A 19782-nucleotide genomic window follows, 5' to 3' on the forward strand; every position below is an offset into this window, starting at 1 on the left:
TTTTTAGTCAAAGATTGAGAGAAAAAAACCACCAGCTCTTCTAAAAACTTGTCCAGTGCATTGGTGTGTTTTTTCCAGACCAAGCAATGAGGTTGGGCAGGAGAATATTTGAGGTTTTTTCCTCCTGCCAGAAAGAGCCCAGACAATCAAAGCCAAAAATAAGTCAAATAGCTCATGGCATGAATCAATCTTAATTGCTTCCTACATTTTCTAGGAGCAAGGAGAAGAGCCTTGACCCTAGCAGGAAAAAGTGGCAGGAAAATAAAACTCCTCCTCAGAGCCAGCTGACCTTCAGCCCTGCCCTTGCAGCAGCCCCCCAGCCCCAGGCAGGGACACTTCTCAATCACAGGGGGGGAAAAGAAAATGAATCTGTCAAAGCTGCTCAAATTAGAGGCAGCAGTGGCATTTGTTAATGTGCCCTGCACCTCTCCCTTTCAGGCTTGGAGGATTTATCAAAATGTGTATTTCACATAAGAGACAAAATATTTAACCCTTGCCCAAAAGTCGACTTTTCTAATAAAGATTTAAGGTGGAATTTATTCTCTGTCCGAGACACTTCTGAGAGCCTTTCCAGGGGACCTGAGCGTCTGGGGACTTCAATTTTCCTTTCCATGAAGCAAGGCCAATATCTCATTTCAGGGAGATGCTGCCACTTCAGCTTTCAAACTGCAAAAAAAAATCATCTACAAGCTGGAGAAATCCTTTTAAAATCCATTTTGAAGTGCTGGCCCTTTGCCTTTGCCTTTTAGCCCCGTTTAGGAACATTTTCATTGAATTTAAAAGGAAAAAACAGCAAAGGAGAGGTTTTGGTTTTTTTGTTTGTTTTCTTTCCTCAATTTCACCTCTCACAGTGCATTTTGCCAGTCTGAAGGATGGACAATAAATCCAAAAAAAGTGATAAATCCCAACAACAACAAGCCCAAACCATAAATTCCAGGTGGGAAGCTCCAGTGGAGCACTCTTTCCGCTGGATAAATTGTGCATTGCACAGGAACATCCAAGAATTTCCCCCCTGACATTCAGCTGGAACAAAAAGTTTCTGTTCAAAGTAACCAGAAGCAGAATCCTGACTAAAATGAGTCTCCAGCCTTGCACATCTTGCAGATAAATTAATGCATTATTCAAAGTGTGAGGCTCGGGCTTGGCTCCATCACTCAGAACAGCAGCGCAGGAGAAACGGGGATGCAGGAGAAAACATCCAAAGGTTTTATTGCTTCATTTAAAAGTAAAAAATCACAAATCTAAATAAAATATGATTCCACTAGGAAAAAAAAAAAAAAAGTAAGAAAAGAAAAAAAGCCATTTCTGCCATTGACAGGTTTTGAAACAAATCTTTCAGCTGCTTAATTCACCTTTACCTGGAGAAGTTAATTATTGGTCAGGTGCTGATGTTGGTGATTATTTAGAAATCTGTGATATATTAGTAACAAAAACAAAAAAAAAACACTCCAACATCAGGTTCTGACCTTCTCCTTCTGTTTTCATTATGAAATCCTTCAAGCACAGACAGAATTTTCTCCTTTTCTAACAGGAATGAGACTCATTTTCATGCCAGGCAGGGCTAATTCCTGAGCAAACGCCTAAAAACTTTCAGAACAAAAATGTTCATGCATAAAACCCAAACTCTTTGCACTCCTTTTTTGCATATGTTAGAATTAAATCCACGTTAATGGATGGTTACCTGAATACAAATATCTCAAGGAAAAAACCAAAATTCCTTTGCAGTTTCATACCTTGAAATGCATCGGTAAAAATATAAAAAATCATTTACTTTGGTGGGCAGATACTTTGGCATCTTCACATTGAGTACCAAGTCAGAGCTGAGATAATTATTTTTCTTTATATAAACTGCACATTTAATCAATAAAAGACTTTTTTTTTTAAATCCAAGATTCAATACCAGTTCTCAGAACTCCTTTGTATCAAGCAGGTATTTTTCTTTACACGCTGTCGGAGGCTCCTGCAGATTCATGGGGTTTTAATTTATCCAACTGAAGAAATTTCAAAATTAATTTCACTTTGACCTAAGAAAGTTTTATTCCTGTCTTTGACAGTAATAGAGAAGAACTCAGAGGGCCAAAATACAAAAGGGCAAGAAGGGTGGACTCCACATGAATTTCAATCATCTCGCCCTTCTAGCTCATGACTTTAGGGATTATTCATAATTTTTTAAAGTTTTGTGTTTGTAGACAAAGACAGATGATTCAGGTAACCAAGCTAACCCTGGCCCAGCCTTACCTTAAAAATAAAATAAAAATTAACTTGATTCAGCCTCTAATGTTCAATAAATGCTCAAACAGGCATTTAACTCCTTGATTTTCAGTTATAAAACATTTCAAAGTAATAAAACCCTTCAGCAAATTTGCACCCAGCTATTTGCAACTGTAAAACTGGGGGCTCTCTTTTCACTCTTAAAGACTTGGAAAAGAACATCACATCTCAGATCTTCACAGCAAGAATTGAAGTGCAGGCTGACAAAAATGGCTTTTTAAAACCAGGGGGAGAAGCAGGGTCCAAGCTCTCAGCAGGACCAGGGTGGTCTGAGAGAGAGACAATCACATAAATTACACTGCAGCATGAGGCCAACTCAGAAAGGCCATTTTTAACCATGTTTTCTTCATGTTACTAAGAAGAAAAAATTAAGGAACCCCCCTTTAAGGAATTAAGGGGGCTAATTAAGGAATTTTAAGGAATTAATTAAGGAAAACTAAGGAATATTAAGGAAAACCCCCTTTTTTCTCACTGCTAATGGAACAATATCACAACCTTTAAATGCCATTAAAGAGGGATAATGTAATCACTCCATAACCCATTAAATGATGGTTTTAGCACTAAAATATTGAGCTGGAGTCTTTAAGACGCAAACAGCTCGTGAAGTTTTGGGCAGCTCCTCAAAGGAGCCACCCAGGCTTTGCTCAGCGCTCTGCTCTCTCCACATTTCCTTCTGCTCTTTCTGTAAATGCTTTTGAGCACAGACTCCTTAACACATTCCAGGAGAGTTTGCACTTCTGCATAAAACATGAAATTCTCGGGCACAGGGGCCTGCACAGTTCACTGCAGCCGGCAGAAGCCATCGATTCCCGCATTTATTCCCTCTCCATCCCAAATCTATTCCTCATGCTGCTTGTCACCGAGGGCTGACACATGTCACAGGCTGCTGTTATCCACCCTGGCAACTCAAATGCCACCTGAAAGAGAGGGAAAATATTTAAAATACTCCTGTGCACAGCTTGTTTTGTTTGCCGCGGCCTCCTCGCGGCCTGGAGTCAACAGTGGCGGGAACAGCTCCGGGAATACAAAATCACTCTTCTATTAAAGATAAGGAAAACAGAGCTAAGGTCAACAAGCAGCAGCAGAATGATAAATCTCCACAGCTTGTTTTACACATCGCTGGGTTTAATGCAGAATTTGGAGCTTGCTGTGATTTTTAGGGGGGGAAAAAGCGGCAAAACTGCCTCAGGGAGAGTCGGTGTCATGGCCTGGTTAGAAAAAACCTGGGTCCTCTGCTTTTGGCCTTGGTGTGGCCATCACAGGAAAAATTGGAATAGATTTCACCCACTTTTTCTTGGGTGGAAATAGTAAGATAATTGTATTTTTACTCTGCTTGTAGTAATGTTCTAAATTGCCCTTATGGGCTCAGGTTGCCAAAAACCTCCAGTGCCATTAACTGGAGCAGTTTGGGGCTGCACAGTGACAAAAATAGGGGTGTGACAGAGCCAGAAAATGGGGATTTTCCACATAAAACAGTGGAATGTTACTGACAGGACACGAGGTCTGAGAGAAGCAGCACATGCAGGTCAATACAACACAGAGTTACATTTCTTACCTGCTCTGTCAAGCATTAAAAATTGTAAATTAATCCCACTCTCACGTGGAAAGAGAATTCAGACTTCATACCAATGCGGGAATGATGTGGGATTATACCCTACAAAGTGATTTCCTGTAATACCCATTACTAATATTAATAATATTGCTAATACAACATGCCAAATTCAAGGGAAAGGGAAGTCCAGAAAGTCTCTTTGAAGCACATGAGCCAGCACAGAACCCACACATTTCAAATGTGTCAGGATGAGATCCAGAAAAAAATCAGAAATTGAGGAGTTTTCCTTGTTCAGCAGATCCTGCATCCAGCAATTCCTCACCGTGTCCTCAGGAGCAGATAACTCAAAAGAGGTGCCCTTTTAAGAGGAATTTGGGAATTCTTTAGTAGTGCTTTTTTATGTATTAAATTGTGCTTCCTTAATTATTTTTAAGGCTTGTAGTGAAATATTGTCACCTCAGAAATGTTCCTTCGGAATAACCACACAACCCTGGAGAAAGGTCTTTTCTGCAACCTCTCACACCTCATATTTTTTGCAAGGGGAAGGAAAACACTGTAAAATTCCTCTGTTCCCTGTAATTAAAAGAGTTCTGCTTTCTTTACTCAGAGGGGAGAGAGGGTCTGGGACAGATTGCCCGGAAAGCTGAGGATGCTCCATCCCTGGAAGTGTTCCAAGCCAGGCTGGACAGAGCTTGGAGCAGCCTGGGATAGTGGAAGGAGTCCCTGACCATGGCAGGGGGTGGCACTGGATGGGCTTTAATGCCCCTTTTAATCCAAGGTTTTTTATGATTCCTACAGAGCCCGTGAATCCCCCCAGGTTTGTGTCCCCCATGGGGACTCCAAGGCTCTGGAGTGACTTCAGTCCTTGGTTGTAAACAGGTAGAGGCACTTCCAGTGATTTTAGAGAATAAACTCTCATTAGTCAAAGCTCTATCCATGAGAAGTTTGGGCTTGTCTGTTCCCAACACCATCCAAAGGACTGGGAACGAGCAGCAAACCTAAAATGATCCTTATTCAGGTGCATTTAGGCACTGTGGGTGGCTCTGTCCCACCATTTGGAGCCCCTTCCTTTGCAGCTGAAAGCTTTGACAAAGCCCTTGCTGACCCCAGGAAGGTTTCAAAGCTGAGAAATAACCCAGAAATTCCTTTTATCAGCTTTGTTCTTCTGATCCCACCGCTCTTTAAAGTTTTTATATACCCATCAGCTTAAATGATGGCTGTAAGTTGTGACCCGAATTTGCACCTTCCTTTTAGTACACAATTAAGTTGATAATAATACCAGACTTAGTACCCAGACTTTTTAAAATTCATCATCTTTTTTTCTTCCTTGATGGGGTTTTATACCTCCAACACTGTCTGGGGCATAAAACTCCTGGCACAGCCACTCTCAAATGTGTTGGCTGGTCAGCATCCCACAGGTATTTTTCCAGAATTTCCACACACTCTTTCTAGCTCATGTTTTATTTAAATTTCATTTAATACAGGCCCTCATTCCTTACCAAGGGCTCCCATTAAAATGTTCTGTTAACACGTGGAATACCAGGCTTGTTTAGTAAATTATTTTGTATTTCTTATGCAGTAGAGCTGAGTAATTACACAAATTGAGTTTAAAATGTCTCTGATGCAGCAAGTGTTCTCCTGTGTGGAATGTGCTGTTTGCACAGATAAGAACTGCTCACAGGAACACCCATGTTAACAGCAGGAAAAGTGCATTTCACACCTTTCTGAAACACAGGAATGGCTCCAGGGATTCCCTTTAGCTGCACAAAGCCCAGATCAGCACAGACAGCATTTCACTGCACATCTTCACTCAGCACAGCCCAGAGTTCTCTCCTTAATGGATTTCGTGTGCCCCCATGGCCGTGTTCTGGAGCCACCCTCATTTCCCTCCGTGGATCCCAGGAACCCCACAGGACTGGAACAGCTGCCTGAAAAGTTTTTGTTCTGCCAACAGCGAGTTCACAGAGCTCTGTCCCAGCAGGATGAAAACTCTGAACACTCCAGGGCAAAGGCAGCTCTGAATCCCAGGCTGCTTTGGGATGGAAGGGACCTCAAAACCCATCCAGTTCCACCCCCTGCCCTTGGCCACAGAACAATTTTTACAGAGACTCCCAGCCCCTTTCCCCTCACTGCACAAAGAGCTTTTACTCTATCAGGGCTGATAAAAAATTAAACCATCATTCTCCAAAGAATTAATAACCTGATTGGATTAGTCTGAGCAGTTACTGAGGTCTCAGTTCTGCCACTGAGTCAACAAGAATCATTTGATAAGATTCAATATGAGCTGAACACGGCTTTTGCCCCCAAATGATTATTAACTATCAGAATACTTATTCCAGTTTATCTGCCCAGAATATTAAACCTGCCAGAGGTAAGGAATGACTGCAGGAGTCACTGTGTGAATGAAAGCAGCACATTCTTGGGTGACTTTATTTTTATTTTTTTTAATTCAGTGTCTGCCACTGGATGTCACAAGTCTCCATGATGTCCCTGACTCTTGGTCTTTGCATCTGAATAGCCAAAAAATTAAATAAATAAAGTGTAAACTCATCCAGCTCCGACAGCTCCGTATTGAGCATCCATCAGAGCTGAGCTGTGTGTGCTGTTTATTCCAGCATGTGTTTGGAATATATTTTGCTCCTGATGAACCAGTGACAGGACTACGTGGAAAACAAGCCCAAGGAAAGTGAAAAAGTGAAACTTCTTTCCTCTAGTTAAACAATTTTGCTTCTCTTTGTCTTCCAGCACTGGTCTGTAACCTTGGGAAGGACAGCAACGTCCCAGCACAGCTATCAGAGAGGAGGAGTCCCTCTTTAATGTGACACAGAGCTGCATCCAAGATGAAAATAAAAAGTAAAAAGGCATTGAGTTATCATTCCTGCCCTGATATCCCAAACATTCCATCTTGTGATCTCGCCTGTGTGGCTCTGATATTCCCAGAATACAGATCACAAGACAGAAAAGGTTGAAAAAATGTTGGGAAAATGGTCTCAGCTTAATCTTGCAGGGCTGGTTAAAAAAATCTGCTCCTTTAGGAAAATGGATGTAATTTAGATAAATTTGGGAATAGATACTTTTTCTTCTTTCTTATCCTCTCCTTATCTCTTAGGGGAGTGCAGCAGCTCATCCCTGAGGATGCCTTCAATGCCTTCTACACCCAGAGAAATCTCTTTCCCTTGGGCTCCCAAAATCACCACGTTTGAACAGAAAACTCCACCCCAGCTTCATCATTTTCTCCTCCCCAAGAGCCCAGAAGCCACATTCTTCTATAAACCTGATGGAACATCCACAGAATCACCTAAAAGAAGAAAACTCACATCCCTATGTTTATATTAATTTACTGGGAGGGTGGGGAGGGCTGGCATGGGGTGCCCAGAGCAGCTGGGGCTGCCCCTGGATCCCTGGCAGTGCCCAAGGCCAGGCTGGAATTGGGATTGGAGCAGCCTGGGACAGGGGAAGGTGTCCCTGCTGTGGCAGGAGTGGAATTAGATGAGATTTAGGCTCCTTCCAGACTCACCCCCTCTTCTCCTCCTGGAGGTTTTGTTCCCAAGCTCAGTGCCAGACACAGCCCAAGACTAAAACTGGCTCTATTTTGTGGCTTTTCCTCCTTTGTCTTCCAGCACAGCCCATGGTGACCTTGCATAACCACCTCACCACTGCTGCTCAGCTCATCTGACAATCCCAACAAGGGCTCCTGAAGAGAAGCCATGAAAGAAACCCTCAAAAAAAGTCAATCAGATCCCATAAAATTACTCAAACTGTAGCTCATCTTAACCCAATCTTATCCTGCTGTGTCTGTCCCTTAAGGACATTTCACTCTGCCTGTGACTTCAGCTAATAAAGGAATATTTCTCATCTCTTCTATCCTACTCAGGGTTACCTCTGTAGTTGTGTCAAGGGGTTTTTATTTCCACTCATGGACTTTGCTGTTGACCCAGCAGCAGCTGGCCCAGCCAGAAATTTGAGTGTTTTATATGAAAGTTACCCTTTCAGAGGCTCCTTGCAAAGGAAACCTCCAGGAGGAGGAAATGGATGTGGGGAGCAGAACTCTGCATTGCAGCTCCTGCTGGGGCACCCTAAATCAGCCTGGAGATGAGAAAATTTGGGGTGACCTAATTGTGGCCTTCCTGAAGGAGTTACAGGAAAGATGGAGAGGGACAATTCCCGAAGGATGGAGGGACAGGACAGGGGGAATGGCTTCAGGTGGACAGAGGGTGGGGATAGGTGGGATATTGGGATGGAATTCCTCCCTGTGGGTGGGCAGTGCCTGGCACAGGGTGCCCAGAGCAGCTGTGGCTGCCCCAGGATCCCTGGCAGTGCCCAAGGCCAGGCTGGACAGGGTTTGGAACACCCTGGGACAGTGGAAATTGTCCCTGCCATGGCAGGGGTGGCACTGGCTGATCCTTAAGATCCCTTCCAACCCAAACCATTCTGTAATTCCACAATTCAATCCCTGGTCCCATTTGCTGTGCCCAGGCCTAGGATGTGTTAATTGATGTGATTTTATTTATCCAAAGGTCAGATCCTGGTTGACAATCAGCTCTCAGTTCTTTCATGTGAAAAGTAGAAAAGACCCAGGTGTGATAAAAAGGGTTTACTTGGGTTTGAGAAACAGAAACTGCACAGAAAAAGTGGATCAAAGAGCAGGACAGAGCCCTGCAAACGGGATATTCAAGGGAACTAGGAGCTAACCCCCCAAAATGCACACACAAATAGTTCTTATCACACAGAAATCAATTTATGGACAACTGGGAAATTGATTTTAGTTATAAAGCTGAATCCACTAATCTGAGAGTTTAGCAAGAGAAACAGGGTCCATGTTATCATCACTGGAAAATCAGCATGAAAGGGATGTTCCCTGGAAGCTGTTGAACTATGGCAAGTGTCAGGCTAAAATATCCTTTTTTGGTGGAAGGAAGTTTCAAATATTTGGGAAAACCATTGACTTCCCAGTTTGTTCCCTTAAACCCTCCCCAAGGAACAGTCCCACAGAGCAGTGTCCATAGACATTTTGGGGGGAAATTGTGTGGAATTCGCTCTCACATGGGTACTTTGGGATGTGGTTTGGTGGGAATTGTGGTATTCAATCAAAGGCTGGACTTCCCTTGGAGGAGTTTTCCAACCAAAATGACTCTGTGATCCTACAGCTGCTGCATTCCCAGCTCCCCTGCAGGGTCCTGCACCTCACTCTGGAAGGGTTTTCCCATCCTCAGTCTGTGCTGGGAATTTGGGAGTGCAAAGAGAAGACAGCCATATATTCCTATAAATAAAACCCTTCTGCTACCTGAAAAAATAAACATTCTCCAGGAAAAAAAAATAAAAAAGGAGCTGGAGCAGCACCTCTGCCTCGGTGCCCCAGGCTTTAGCAGGGAGAGCACATTTAACTCCAGATTAGGTCGGTGTCAGACACAGGCAGCAGCAGAAATCATTCCAGGAGTTATCAGGAGAGCTCCCTGCACTTCTTATCATCCTCAGGCTCTGCAGAATCGCCAGGGCCCCAAATGGATTCCACCCAGCACATGCACAGGGAAAGGCAGCATCCCGAATTCCAATTTATCTCCCACATCAGCAGGAAAAGGGAGGCTGCTGGTGCAGCCAGGGCTGACTTTAAAGGCTGCCCAAGAATGCCATCTGCAGGCCTTTATTACACATTTTTCCCAGCTAAATAAGTCCCAGCAGTAGAAACAAACCTAAAGTGAGTGCTCAGCACAGTGGATGTTAATATGACTTTCATATGCTAATGGAAAGTTCATTAAAAATAAACAAATACAAAAGGAAAATCCTTGGAACTCCTTACTAAAAAAAAATAATAAATAAAACCACCTCAAAATCAAAGCCTGCAGACCCTAAAATGCTGAATTTTTTATGGGATAACCTAGAGAGGATCATTATCATTACAGCTCTGTGTTCTGCATGCATATTTTATGAAGAAACCCTGTGCACAGACTTGGGAGGTTAGCAGTGCATTGCATTTTGTCTGCTGCTTGATTGAACCGAATGCAATGCCCCGAGGCATTGATTAAAATCAGGAAAGAGAGAAAAGCTACTCCAGTTAACCTCAGACTGCAAAACTCCCAGGCTTTCCTAAAGAGGAGCTGGCAGGATTTTAGTCCTACACTTCACTGAATTGTTGGATGCCAACATCAAAATAGTCAAGAGTGAAATAATTCCACCTTTAGGTCTGGTGACATTTTAAATCTTCATGTCCATGGTCAGTTAAAAACTTGAGGAAAATGTTGACTTATGCCAGCTTTAAGGACAGAAAATGGGGAAAAAAACAAGATAAAAGAAATGAGAAGTAAAAACTCCGATTGTAAGAAATTGCTGAGTTTTCAAGCAAAGTTCTAAAGCGATTTCTCATCAAGAGGCTCTGGAGGGTGTGGCTGATGTTGGCACACACAAAGTGCCCTGGTCTCCAGGGGATTTTAACTTCATGAAATGCAGATAAAAACACTCCTGGAAAACTGGGAGCAGCGATCTAGGTGGGAATTAGTGCACGTGTGAGGTTTCAGTCGTGCAGAGAAATGCTAAGGCCTCCCTTACTGAGCCTGAATAAGAATGAAATTCCAGATGTCTGCATTTATTAGGAGGAAGATGATGTAAAAATCAGCCACACACAGAGAATACTTTGCTAAAACTTCAGGGTGTGCACTGTCCTGAGTTTTCACAGTGGCCACAATTAACATTCCTCACCAAAATACACAGAAATAAACAAATTTTATAACACAAAGTGTTACAAATTACCCAATTCCTACCTGTTCACCTCAAAATGAGCAGGAAGCAAAACCTTCTCGGAGTTGCAGGGGAGCAGCCCACCCCTCACTGCTCCCCCTTTCCCTCTGCCAAGGAACACCAAAAATGTAAAACACAAATTCCAGATCTCACACAAAAGAAAAACCCTTCATCAACATCTGCCTAAAACTAAGAGATGATGGAAAACCGCTGCAAAGAATTTAAAAACCACACACCAGTAACCTCATGCAGCTCATCCTGCAGGAACACACTGATTTCAGCTGTGATTTAATTTAAAATATTGGTCTTTTCCTTTCCCCTTCCTCCCCCCACATTCTCTATTCCTATCTCAAATTATTCCCAACCAAGTAACTCCAAACTCACTTTTTTTCCATTTTATTATTCTGTTTGTACGGACAAACAAATTAATTCCCTCTAATTTGTTTAGGGGTGGGGTTTTTTTGAGTATTAATTCTTTGAATTGCAGGCACTGCTGTTGGTTTAATTCTGTAAATAGTGTTCTGTGATTACTCAGTGTTGTCATCCCACAAATAAAACAAAATGGTAAATTTATTATTGGAGAACAATTTCCATACTTTTCCCCCTGGGAACTGGGCTTAAAGATGGCAGAAATATTTTATTACACAGAAAGAAAAAAAACACTCTATTATTTTTATATATGCCATGTTTTCTGGAAAATGTGGCATGAGAACAGTTCCTACACAAAATTCCCATCCCAGATTCCACCTGGCTTCCTAAAACTCAAAAACAATGTTAAATAACAAATTTTTTTTACTGGTTACTTTGAAAATTTTGTCTTCTGGATGAATGTTTAGCATTTAAAATCTGTCTGTTTTGTCCTCTCACATCTTGATGGCAATCTCAGAGATTCCATGGGAACATCCAGCCAAGGACAAAAAGAGATTCCAGATTAAACATTCAAAGCCCAAATCTGAGCCTCCTTCTGAAGGGATTGACAGAGCAGGGAATCGTGAAGGGATTCCTCACCTCCAGAAATAAAACAGGGAGAAAAAGGCACCTCCACTCTGCCCTCAGCCAACTGCTCTGCCTCCAATCCATGAATCCAGGAGATCCCTGCTCACCCCCCACATCCAGGCCACTTTCCCCCATGGAATTTAACCAAAATATTTTCTCCCAAAATTGATAATTCCAAGTCTTATCGCAGAGGTTGAATGATGCAGATGGAGCCATTGGACACAAAAAGCCAGAGAAGTTCACTCCAGGATGGAAAAGCTGTGTTTTCCCAGGAAAGGGCAGCAGAGCTGAACAAAACCCTGCAGGGGGATGCCCACATTGGCCATGAAGCTGTTGGGAACATCCATGAGGATTCCCAGGCTCTCAGCACATTCCAAATCTCCTCATTTTTAAGGCAGAGACGAGGCCAGTGCGAGAGGTGAATCCCAAGGTGCACAAAACAAGTGTGATCTGCTGTCAGGTCACAAATAACAACATCGGGCTCACTCCTAAACTTTGCCCAGGGGGTGTTTTATTCCCATTCTGCTCTCCCCTACAGCAGATGGTGGCACTTTGGGGGCTTCTACGGTCACACAAAGCTTAAACTGGGAGAAAACCTGCATTAACCGGTGTGAGATCAGCACAGGAGCAGCAAACCCACTGCAGGTAGGACAATGAGATAAATTCCAGGGACATCCCAGGGGGCTGGGCAGCTCCAGGAGGACATTCCTCCTCTCCAGAGCTTCACAATTAAGGTACAAGGGCAGGCAAGGCAGTGGAGACGTGAATTCCCTAAGTTCTGCCAGCGAACCCATGTTTCTGTTCCAGGGGGCATGGAGGAGACACAGATTCCATTTAAATTTTTAACTGAACATGTGATTTATCTCCAGCTGCCCCTCTGGTCCCTTGAAGATCAGGTAGCTAATTTCTTATCTCCTCATGTGTCTACATAGAGAATAAAACCCTAAAAAAAGAAGTTTAAATGCAAGCAAACAATTACAGACTTCAAAACAGAGATTGCAGTAGAAGAGATGAAAATATTCCATTCCTCTGACTCAATTCCTACCAAGTTTTCTCTCTTTGAGGAACTCAATTCCGTCCATTATCCCTCTTTTTTGTGAAGACTTATTTTTTGGAACACCCTCCCAAATTAGAGCTTAATATTAGCGAGATGTTCTCAGCTGCAGGCTGAGATAACTCTGTCATTTCTTGCAAAATGCACAAATTCTGAGCACGCCAGGAAGGAAAAGCACTCAGGGCATTGTCACCCCTGGATATAAAATCAGCAGAAACTGGAGATTTACTTCACACTGAAGGATCTGAAGACCTTCTACTTCACTGATGGTGGTGGCACCATGTCAAGGGCAGGAAAGGGCTGAATATGTCAAAAAATTCAAGTTTTTAGTCCCCTAAGCAGATCCTGCACTTGGAGAGAAGAAAATAGAAAAAATCCTCATTGAGTAAGAAGCCACACTAAGAAAATCCCTCAGACAACTTTCTCCTGGCTCTGAATGCCTCAAGAGTCTCTTGTAGGAGTAATTTAATTAATATATATATTGATTATATATTATATATATAATCAATATATGTATATAAATAAATATATATTTAGATATATAAATATATATATTTAATTAAGACCAGTAGTGGCCATCTCACCACAAAGTGCAAAAAAATATCTTAATTACCATAATTATTCTAGTAGCCTGCAGTAAAATCACTGCACTGATTTCAAAAAGGACTTCTGCTCTTGAGATTCTCTGTGCCAAACTTCTCCAAGTTATTTATTCTGAACTACCCCAGAAATCCATGAGGAAGAACAACCCTATTATTTATTTTTATCCTTTCCTTGCAGAAGTTATATTTTATTTCCTAGCATCCATCAGTCAAAGCAGTCAAAAACGTTGCTTGTTCTTTCTCCTCTGCCTGAAATACACTGGAATTATGGGAACTGATAATAATTATTTTATTTCCACAGGAGCAGAGTTAGACGTGCTGGGGAATAAAGAGCCAAACTCCAGTTCCTGAGTCTCTGAGTTAATGACACCAAGGACTGGGATGAGATGAATTTTCTTTCCTTCTGAGCTGAGATGTTCAAATCTGCCCAAGGGCTCCACGTGCCCAGATCCCTTCATTCCAGCACACACTTCCCAAATCCTACTTTGGACTGAGCTGTAAGACAAGCTCTGAAAAATCTCTCAAATTATATTTAAAGAACCATTTCTTCTGTTCCTGAAAAGAAAACCATGGATGGTGAGGGCAGAATTGCACCTGGCCAGACCCTTCAATGGTCAAATCCCGGTGCAAGGAGAGGGATCTTCCCTGAAAACCAAACCATGCCTTTCTCTGCCCTTTCTCTGGGAAAAAGGAGCCATCAGCACCAGCCATAATTCCAAAGGTAAGTAATTTTCCATGTATAAACTATGGAAAGGCAGGAGAGTCTCTGTGATGTCCCAGGATTTAGGGAAGAGCTTTCTCTACCTCCAAACTGCCATTCCAAACATCTCCTCAAATGCACAGCCGTGGGAAAGGTTCCGTCCCAACTCACCAGGAGCTGTCCTGCAGGATCCATGCCCTTCTCCAGAAGGTTTGCACAGATCATTTTGGGTGGGATGAGGGCAGAAAGTGGCTGGGGGCTGATACAACCTCACCTCCCCCCAGCCTTCACCCACCTGCTGGTTTGGAAGTGCTCTTGTATCAAATTAATTGCCAGAAGAATTAAGCAGAGCCCAGAGTGGAGTGGAATGGATATTTCGGCTCTGCTATTAATGAGCTCTTGGAAAATTTCCCATAAGATTTCTTGGGCAGGGATACAAGATCTGTTCCCTCCCAAAAACACAATAGCTGCAGCTGTGTTAACATGCTCAGAGGCACATTAATGGCACTCCATTATTAAACAGGTTCAGAAAAAGAGCAAACTCTGCCAAAATCACTTGGATTTCAGACTCCAAACAGAATCCCAGCTTTCTGCTGGCTGATGGCACCATCTCTGAACCTCCCTGCCCATTCCCACAGCCTGATTTCCATCAGCAACTCTGCTTTGGGTTTTTTGGAGGGAGCCCACAACCAAATCCTGCAACATCTTCAGTCCTGCTCAAAGCAGAGTCCGTGCCCTGCCCTGAAAATAGTCATCAGTGGTGGTGAAGATGCTGGAAAAAGCAAAGATTACCCAAAAAGCAGCAGAGGCCACCATGGGGGATGCCATGAGCTGGACAGATGAGTTTGGGGAATTTTATTCACTCCAAGGAAGGGGATGAGATGCAGAGCTCAGGGACACCAAGAATATTTAATGTTATCCCTGGGAAAGCACAAAAATTCCAGCAGGACCAAAAGCCCTTTCCAAGATCCCCGTTATCACAGAATCACTGAGGCTGGAAAAGTCCTCCAAGATCTTCAAGTCCAACCATCCCCAGCACTGCCAAGAGCACCCCAAAACCACATCTGCACATTTCTTGAACTCTTCCAAGGACAGTGATTCCATCACTTCCCTAGACAGCCTCTTCCAAGGTTTTATTATTATTTATTGTCTCAGAAATTGTGGGTCACATCCCACGAGAGCGATCCTGAATCAAAGGAGAGCTCCATCAGTTTTAAACAGGGACATTAAACCCCAAGAACTTTTGGCTCACAATCCCACAACTCCCACGATTTCCACCAGAATGATCCCAGTACAAAAAGTCCCATCAAAGAACGAAGAAGGTTGGTAACAACCAACCATAAAACTCCATGTGGGAAGTGAGATGCCCCATCAACACCAGGTTCACAATCAAATAAATCAAAGCAAACCCCAAACCATTTTATTTATGGTCCAGGAGAACAAACCCATTGACAGATGGTCAGCCCAAGCACCAGGATTTATCTCCATCTGTAATGAAAAATATATGAACCTTCTGCTGCCCAGCAGAGGAGAGAGGCTCAAACACCTGCTCCAAATTAGGAGGAGACTGTAAACATTCCTGAAAATTGGAAAGGCCCTGTGTTTTAAGGAAGGGAGAGGTGCCATTGGCATCTGAAATGAATTGAGCAGGCTCGAGGCCAGTGAGCAGCGAAAGAGAGAATTATGTGATAAGCACTGGCACGGAGATGATAAGGAAACTGAGTGGGCATAAAGCTAAAGCCCAGCACTGCAGAAACGCTGTCAGGCTGTGCATTACAGACATCAATTAGCCCTGCAAATTGTGTTTCCGAGCACACTTCCAATGTTTTCCATTCAGGCTCGGCGTTTTTCGCGGCAAAATGGATCGTTGGAATGGCCAAATGAGGAGAAACATTGGGAAGATTTGGCTAAAAATGCTCATCCAAGATGTAGCAAAGGCTCCCTGAATTTGATTTTAACCTCAGGGCTGTGTGTTGCTGCAATTCCATCATCCTTCCAAACCCATTCCAGGGACGGATCCAAGCTCACGTCAGCAGCCAATAAAGTTGTCAGCGCCTTTTGCTGATTCCTCCCAGAAAAACATCTGGAGCTGCTCAGAGCTCTCCTCACAAAGTGCTGACAAACACTGTGTGATTCTGTCCAAGAGTATCCCAAGAAAAATATATTCCAGTGGCAATTACATAAAATAGATGCATACTGCCACCAGGCCTCTCTCACTCTTGCATAATGCAGATTATTAAATCCACATGCCAGCAAACTGGAACAGGGAATTCCAGGGAATTCTTTGTGCACTTTTCTCATTAGGCAAAGGGGAAAATAAAACATTGTGAAGGAGAGCTCCGGCTGAAGGCCCAGTTCAAACTCTCAGTGGTGGAAATGCCAGAGAAAAGGGTGAGAGAAGTTCTGGGTGTGTTAAAAACGAGGATGGGGATGAGCATCCCTTGGGGGATAATCAGGACACGAGGGGTGATCCCAATGCCCAGGAGAGGCTGCTGCATCCTCACCCCCTCAGAAAATACCCACACACACCTTCCAGGCTTCTTAGCTCAGTTTTTGGTGGCCACCACCCCAAAGTTGCAACAAGAAATGAATAAATCTTTAAATCTTGAGCTCCAAACAGCCCTAATTCCATCTACAGGAGACATTTTGCCTTCCAATACACAATTCTTTTTTCTGGATTTATATTATTAGGTTTGTGTTTGGTTCAATATTTTCACTACCACCAAAGGTCTCCTCAATGAGCTCCAGGGACCAGCAACTCAATCCCTGTTTTTTGATTGTAACCAAGGAATAATGACAGGGAAAAATTAAACTCTTGAGCTCTGGTAAAACCAGTCACTTACTCATAAATTCTCTGAGCTGTTTGCTTGGGTAGAAATAAAAAAAAAATAATTATTTGATGACACCCAAATGCCACTTTGAGTGGTGCATCTTATTATTCCACTCCACTAAAAATAAAGGAATTATTTGTAAGTGGTTGTTTCCTCTGGCTGAACAAAATTCCACAAGTTTTATTCTAAAAACAAACAGAAGTGCTGCTGCTTTTCAAATTCCTCTCTCAAAGCCACACGCTGGGACTACAAAACTCACACCCACCTATTTTTAAGATTATGTGCAGCCTCTTTTTACTTTTTATCTATTTTTTAATTTGAGTACAATATAAAAGTTATACAAATGTGCCTTTCAGCTGTGCTGAACCTTTAATCAGAGCTGTTAATCAGTTTAAAAATGATTTAAACAGAACTTCAGTGCCCAGAGCAGATAAAGCCATCCTGGAGTATAACTTGGGTTATAATTTTTATTAATATTCTGGGGAAAAACATATTTTTTTTTTAATAAACTGAAATTTCTATAAAATAAATTAAAATGTCTATAAATGAAAATGAATTTTTAGAAATTAAAATTTCTACAAAATAAATTGGAATGTCTATACATTAAATTGATTTTTTATAAATTGAAAAGTCTATACATTAAACTGAAGTTTTTGTAAATTACAATGTCTATAAATTAAATTGATTTTTTTATAAATTAAAATGTCTATACATTAAATCAAAATTCTTATAAATTAAATCAAAATTCTTATAAATTCCAAATTTTATAGATTATATTAGCTTGGTATGTTTTTGCTTTAAATGTTAGGACATCTGATCAATTTTTGAGCTCACCCACCTCCTGAATTCGTGGATTTAATGGAGGAGCTTGGCAGGACAACTCCACAGCCAAAAGCAGCACTTAAAACTTGGGAATTTTGGGATGAAACTCCATAATTTAACTCCTTCCTGCCCAGACAGCAGGAATAAATTGTGTGGGGCTCTGTCAGATTTTTGTTACAAAATTCATTTGCGCTGAATCACGGAACCAAAACCTCCCGAATTCCTCTGCTCCACCCCAAGTGCTGCTGTTTCCATGGAAATCCGAGCCTGAGGGATAACTGGGAGTTGTTTAATGGATCAATTAAGGCCACAGATCATCATCAAACAGCATCTGGCATCCCCTGGCCAGTCCTGCCTCAAAGCCTAAAGCTCAGCTTAACCTCCCGCGATGCTTTGGGAACACTCACACCCAAATCTGAGACTCAGGTTTGGCCACATGGATTCCTCTGCAGGAATAAATCAAGTTAAAAACAACTCTAAAAGTCTTCAAGGCCAGGTTGGAGCAGCCTGGGGTGGTGGAAGGTGTCCCCACCCATGGCAGGGCTGGAATTGGATGAGATTTAAGGTCCCTTCCAACCTAAACCATTCCACGATTCCATGGAAAGTTTTAGCTTTGAATTTCAGTCCTCACCAGCCCAAATTAAAGCCACCAATGTGAGTAAAAAAAAAACCCAAAAAATCATCTCCAACACAAACCTGCAGCTCCTTGGCTAAATTCACCAGCCTGGCTCTTCCAGTCCTTTAAAAATCCTCGGCTCTCTATTTTATGAACAAAAATTAATCTCAAAGACCTACTTTTCCAGCAGGAACATCAATATTTTATATTCCCCCTTTTGCTGGAAAGATCCCAGGCTGATTTAGATGTTGTTTAAAGGAAAGCACCGAGCCTGTATTATGTAGTCTAAAATACCACCTTTGTCTCCAGGGGAACATCCCAGCTTAATTCAGAGCTCCAGAAAGAGTCTGAGAATTAAACCTCCAACAAAACCCTCAGTGGAAACAGCATTAAAATCAAGAAAACTCTCCCAATTCCTTACAAAAAAAAATCCAGCTTGTTTTGCCACAGATCATTCCCAGAGGACTGGGGAAAAATTATTTATTTCCATGGAATATTTGGCACGTCAGGATGCCAATGGATGTTCGGGAACGTCCTGGATCGTTTTTGATCCATTTGGAAGAGGCTGAATAAAGAGCCACCAAAAGCAGCTCAGCCCAGCAATCCATCTCTGCCAGCAGCACTTTTTATTCCACCTCCTTTTCACCCCTTTATCATCCCTTTGGAGACTGACCCGTTTCTTGGGAATAATGTCAGCTTCCTGATTTATTTTATTATTATGTTTTTCTAGGCTGCAAAGCCTAAAAACCCCTGTGGAAGCTGGTGAGCACCTGAAATGTTCCTTCATTTTTTGCATTTCTGTGATTTTCCCAGGAAATCTGAGAAGAGCTCACACACAGCCAGTGAGAGAAAAGCCACCCCAGGAGGCTGCTGGGATAAATCCAGGATTCCTGAAATTTCATGGAGCTGGGAAAGTGTTTCTGGCTCACCCAGGCACACTGAGAGGTGATTCCCACCACGGGATTTTCCTGAGGAATCCTCTGCTGACATCACTGGGAAATTCTGAGCTCATTTTCACTCTAATTTTGCAATTTCATCGAATTCCATTTAAATTATAAAATATACTGACACAAAATACAATAACAGAAATATCACAAAAACACAGACTTCATTACCAGAGATGTTGCTCAGTAACGCTGAGCTGCACTTTTGAGTGCTTCCTTTTTCCTTTTTTATTTTCCTTCCTTTTTTTTTCATAATCCAATAGTCTAAATAAAGTCATCCAACAAAATTACCCCACTTCCTTTTTATCTAACTTGTAATTGTGAAATCCTTGTGTTTGTATTTAGGCTCCAGAAGGCATTTGAGTCCCTCTCAGGTCAAAAAAAAAATTAAGTTTTTTTCTAAAAAATGGTGGTCTGGACACCTGCTACACCCAAAGAATTCTGTTCCTCTGCTTTCCATTTAACCACAAATTTTGGTGTTTCCTGCACCCCACACACCCTCAAACAACCCAAGAAAAGCCTTGAGACATAAAATCCCTGCAAAAATGAGAAAAGACAAATCCATTGGGAATGGTACAAGGAAAATGGGCTTAAAGAAGAGCAGAGGAGATTTAACCAGGAAATGTTTCTGGGTTTTTTCCTATATCTGAGTAGAGCTGATC

This window comes from Parus major, chromosome 9, assembly GCF_001522545.3.
Source record: "Parus major isolate Abel chromosome 9, Parus_major1.1, whole genome shotgun sequence".
In the NCBI taxonomy this organism is placed as follows: domain Eukaryota; kingdom Metazoa; phylum Chordata; class Aves; order Passeriformes; family Paridae; genus Parus; species Parus major.